The sequence below is a fragment of the Hyperoodon ampullatus genome (assembly GCF_949752795.1).
Source record: "Hyperoodon ampullatus genome assembly, chromosome: 5".
Taxonomy (NCBI): domain Eukaryota; kingdom Metazoa; phylum Chordata; class Mammalia; order Artiodactyla; family Ziphiidae; genus Hyperoodon; species Hyperoodon ampullatus.
This window is the reverse complement of record NC_136918.1, coordinates 134,292,798-134,298,355: the sequence shown is the minus strand read 5'-3', so window position 1 is coordinate 134,298,355 and position 5,558 is coordinate 134,292,798. Positions and strand designations below refer to the sequence as shown.

At 43.6% G+C, this 5,558-nt stretch overlaps 1 pseudogene across 1 annotated transcript; it reads right to left on the bottom strand.

The window, feature by feature from the left end:
- Positions 1-655: 655 nt before the first annotated feature.
- Positions 656-2,032, bottom strand: LOC307053586 (heterogeneous nuclear ribonucleoprotein A1-like; annotated as a pseudogene). Its single transcript has 2 exons — positions 1,540-2,032; positions 656-1,122 (listed from the first exon to the last, which is right to left on the bottom strand). The product of its transcript is annotated as a heterogeneous nuclear ribonucleoprotein A1-like (transcript).
- Positions 2,033-5,558: the final 3,526 nt, after the last annotated feature.

Here is a 5,558-nt window from a genome sequence, read left to right as displayed (position 1 = left end):
CGATGGTTTGCCCTACAGCTGTTTGGTAGATGCTGCTGGAGGCCGAACCCTCAGGCACTTCTTCTCTCCTCCTTCCTGACACAATCCCCATTTTACTCCGGTGTCTCCCCTTCTCCAATCTGTCCACGTGCTTCAGAGGAGGCTGGGCCCCTAGTGCATGGGCCATGAGGAGTCCAAGGCAATCATGATGGCGCCATTCCCCTTGTCAATGACTGGTTCCAACATAGTCATGGATCAATTTTGTGGTCAATGAGATAGGAGGGGGTTCTGCTGAGGAGCTTCAGGAAAAGATTTCCTTGCTTTTTTTTTTTTTTAAAAGACACATTTTTTCAGCTTCATGATCAGACTATTACATTTAGCAATCAGTAGCATGGGTGCAAAACAAAAAAAAATCTACATTAAAACCCTTTGTTGGAATGCTTTTACTTTCCACAGAACAGAAACTAAAATAATCTGTTATACAACTGTTCACAAATACAGTCCTCCAGGTTTTTTTGCCCATGCACATGAGTATTGTCTAAAATATGTCTTCTTTGTAGCAGCTAGGCCTTGCCACCACTGTGCTTGGCTCAGTTCACAAATCTGTTGTAGCTTGGAGCTTCCCCATCACTTCTCTGGCTCTCCTCTCCTGCTAAGCTTTGTTTCCAGGCAGTAATTAAAATCTTCTGCCCCCGCCATAGCTCCTGCTGCTGCTGGAGCCACCACAGCCACCTTGGTTTCGTGGTTCAGCAAAGTATTGGCCTCTACCACCACAGGGGCCAGCACTTCTGCTTCCAAAGTTTCCTCCTTTCATGGGTCCAAAATTTGAAGATTGATTGTCGTAACTGCCAAAATCATTGTAGCTTCCACCACCTCCAAAATGTCTTCCATCGTTACCAAACCCATTATAGCCATCCCCACTGCCACCATATCCACTGCTACCACGGCTGCCACCAAAGCAACCTCGGCCACTGAAGTTTCCTCCACGACCAAAGCTGTCATTCCCACCAAAACCCCCTCCAAGACCACCACCAAAGTTTCCAGAACCACTTCAACCTCTTTGGCTGGATGAAGCACTGTCATCTCTTGCTTAGGTAGGGCTTTCCTTTCTTCACAGTTGTGGCCATTCACAGTGTGGTATTTCTTTTTTGTTTGTTTTGTTTTTGTTTTTTTAAACCTGTGTTCTTTTTATTTATTTATTTATTTATTTATTTATTTATTTTTGGCTGCATTGGGTCTTTGTTGCTGTGCACAGGTTTTCTCTAGTTACAGCGAGTGTGGACTACTCTTTGTTGCAGTGTGCGGGCTTCTCATTGCAGTGGCTTCTCTTGTTGTGGAGCATGGGCTCCAGGCACACGGGCTTCAGTAGTTGCAGCACACGGGCTCAGTAGTTGTGGTTTGCGGGCTCTAGAGCACAAGCCCAGTAGTTGTGGTGCACGGGCTTAGTTGCTCCACGGCATGTGGGATCTTCCCAGACCAGGGCTCGAACCCATGTCCCCTGCATTGGCAGGCGGATTCTTAACGACTGTGCCACCAGGGAAACCCCACAGTGTGGTATTTCTGGATGACAATCTTGTCTACGGAGTCATGGTCATCAAAAGTTAGGAAAGCAAAGCCTCTCCTTTTGCCACTGCCTCGGTCAGTCATGAATTCAGTCACTTCGATTTTCCCACTGTTCAAAATAATCTCTTAGGTGATGTTCTTCAGTGTCTTCTTTAATGTCACCACCAAAAATCTTTTTCACAGGTAAATGGGCACCAGGTTTTTGAGAATCTTCTCTTGAGATGGCCCTCTTTGGTTCCACCCCTCTTCCATCCACCTTGTGTGGCCTTGCATTCATGGCTGCATCCACCTCCTCCACAGTGGCGTATGTGACAAACCCGAAGCCTCTGCAGTGCTTGGTGCTTGGATCCCTCATTACCACACAATCTGTGAGTGCTCCCCACTGCTCAGAATGGCTCCTCAGACACTCATTGGTTGTTTCAAAGCTCAAACCTCCGATGAAGAGCTTCCACAGCTGTTCCGGCTCTTTGGGACACTCTGACTTGGACATGACGGCAGTGGATGGGGGAGATGTCAGCGATGCTTACTCAGCAGCATCCATGGGCAGAAAGCCCATCTACCGAACATATCTCGATTTCCTTGCTTTTAAAAGAAGACACAAGGAAGAGATTGTTCCTCTGCTTAGGAGGGTGATTGTCCGCCCGAATGAGACACAGGGGATGAAAGCCGCTCTCTTGACACCAGTCTGAGGGTTAAGCCAGCACCAGAAAAGGGCAGAGGCAAAGGGATCCAGAAAGACAGAGAAAGAGCCAGAGCCACGCTGCCTTTGGATCCCTCACCATATAAAATAATAGAGTGCTTTAATAATAATAGAGTGGTTTAAGCTGGCTGAGTAGGAGTTTTCTGTCTCTTGCCTCCAAAACCACCTTAACCAACACCAGTACCTTGCAGACAGGAGATACTCTGAAGTTTGCTGGATGAATTAAAGTAGGAAGACACTGCTGGTTCACTGCCCTCAGAGGACTCCTTAGGCAGCATGACTGTCCCCAGTGCTAAGCAACCTCATACACGAAAAGATCTTTCCAGCTAGAAAGATACAGGGTCTTTTTGTTTGTTTGCTTGCTTGTTTTATTAAAGGATTCTTCATGGGCTACTTTTCCTAGAAAACATTTTAAATGTCTTTTAATATTACCTTTTGACAACCTGTGTGTTACAGAGCAAAGTTCAGGAATAGGTCGTCGCAATGGCAGATGTTTATTGAGTACTTATTATATGCCAGACATTACGCTGTTGTAATCTACACAACAGCCCTCAGCTTCATACTGTTATCAGCATCCTTTTATAAATAAAGAAACAGAGGCACAGAAACTTTCATTCCCTTGCCCAAGGCTAGCAACTGGGATTTGAACCTGAACAGTTGGCTCCTACATTATGCTGTGTAGTTACACTTTGGCTAGGTGCACTGTGGCACTCCTTAGTTCAGATAACTGCAATCCATTCCCTAGAGGGTGGTCAGAAAAATCTTTAAACTATTAAAATCTCCTTAAGACTCAAATCATATTAACCTCCACTCAGTGCCCTTCAGTGGATTCCCATGGATGCTCTAGAGAGCACCCAAAATAACTGACACAGCCCACAAGGCTCTGCCTATGTCACCCCACAGTCACCTCCAGCCCTGTCCCCATCCTACTGACCACTCTGGCCACTCTGACCACCTTCCAGCTCCTCTAACATTCAAGTCTTTTTCATCTCAAGGCCTTTGCACCTGCTTTTCATTCTGCCTGGGCTCACACCTTCCCCTCTCCCCTCAGACACACAGGCAGATACACACACACACACACACACACACACACACACACACACACACACACCCTTACTCCTAAATAACTTCAGCTCATCCTTCAAGTCTCAGTGTAAACATCTTACTTTCTCAGCAAGTTCTTTGCTGACCCGTTAGTCTAAGTTTGTCCCACCATCACCCTCTCCCCTGTCACCTTTGTTACAGCCTTTATCAGAATGGATAATCCCATCAGTCGGTGTGACTTGCTGCTTTGTCTGTCCTCCGCAAGGAGAGGCTCAGCTCCACGTGTGAGGGATCATGTCTGTGTTGTCACTAAGGTGTCCCCAGCAACAGACAGGCATATCATCGGCGATGGTGGGCAAATATTCCGGGAAAGGCGGGAGGAAGGAAGTTGAGAGGGGGAGAAGAAGTTGGACGGAAGGAAGGCAGGTGAAACTGGAAGAAGATTGGAAGGAAGGAAGGGACTGTGGGGCTCCTCTGAGTAGCCACTTCCATCACTGTAACATTCTCCACTCAAATAAGCAAGGGCCTTGGCCTTAGCAATGGCTAGCTTGTTTCCTTCCTCCCTCCCTCCCTCCCTCCCTCCCTCTTTTTCTTCCCTCCTTCCTCCTTTCTTTCCTCCCTCCCTTCCTCCCTCCCTCTTTTTCTTCCCTCCTTCCTCCTTTCTTTCCTCCCTCCCTTCCTTCCTTCCTTTCTCTTTGTATGTCGACCTTCCTATTTCCTTATTCCTTTTTCTAAATCTCCATAAAACAAAAGTAAATTATTAAATAGAACCAGCATCAAAACATTGTTTTTCCTTAAATTTTAAAGTGAAACATCTGTGTTGGGCACACAAGACATTTTTACCATTTTTTACAGAGAGTCACAGGGATTTTCCTCCTTCCACCCTCCTTTCCTTCTCAAGGATGTATCCATTTATATTATGTGGATGGATCTTACAATCTCCCCTACATTTCGGTGCAATAATACCAACCAAGCTAATATACGGGAACTAGGCGTATAACTAAGGCAACTAGACAAATAGCTGGATCTTTCACATATAGGATTAAGTGACTGTAAAGAAATTGTATCATGAGGTCAAGAGATTTACTGCTTAAACATTTTCCTTTAATGAATTAAGAAAGAACTAGTGAGAAAAATATAAAGACATGGAAATATCCAAGTAAACAGCAAACGTTTAAAGTTGAGAATTGTTCAAATAGAGAATAACCTGAGAAAAGCAATACAATTTCTAGCACTTTTAAGTCGATTTAAAATAGACAAAATAAAGTCATTCTAGAACATACCCAGCTACCTATGAAATCAGCTAAACTCTACACCACTGACGCCATACATTGTTTTCCTGGGTATGAAAGCACAAAGGATTGTGCTTTAAGTATGGAAAAATGGGAAATGCCTTCTTTCTTTGTTTGGGTCATTTTCAAATTCATTTTATTCAGAGTACCCATCAGTTAAGAGCCTGATGGAGCAATGAGGCTGATGAAAGCAAGGAAGGAGGGAATCTATGCATTCAAATTAGTATCATCATTCAAGAGTGTTCCCTGGAGATTATGCATTTATTCTTCAGTAACTCCATCCACAATTACTTTGGGAAAATTTCCATTTGGAACTATCTTTTCTGTGGCGGTTCTGCTTGGCAGGAGGTGTACAAGTTAGCCCATCACTGATATATGTGTATCAGCTGCCATGATAAAGGTTTAGGCTTAGAAGGGACTTCACAGTTTATCAAGTCTTTATTTTATGGATGAGAAAACTGAGATCCAGAAAATTTAAGACAGTTGACAAAGTCACAGAGCTTTCATTCGCTTAAAAATCAATGAGAGAATGAGAAAAGGGATTTGAACTACCATTTCATTGAATTGTTCAACGTATATAATTCTTTTTTATTGGATCCCCTCATTCATTCATTCCACAAATATTTACTGAGTACATGCCCGGCACTGCTGAGGATATAGCAGTGAATAAAACAGACAAAAAACTGCACATCTTCATGGAGTTCATAGTCCAGGGATTCAATAAAATTTAAATTCCTGATTCTATTTTCTATTCTAAGGTTACTATTTTAACAATTCTCAGGAACCACCTGATTAGAATCAAAGATGTTGAACAAAATGCTCTACTGACATAGTTTGATGAGCGTAGGAATTACAAAAATGAGTCAACTCTATTGATTGCAAAGAGACAAGAAAGCAGTGCACGTTCAATTTTTTAAAGGAGAAATTAAACCCCATGAAAAAACAATGTTCCAATATGACATCCAGATTCACCAGCCACA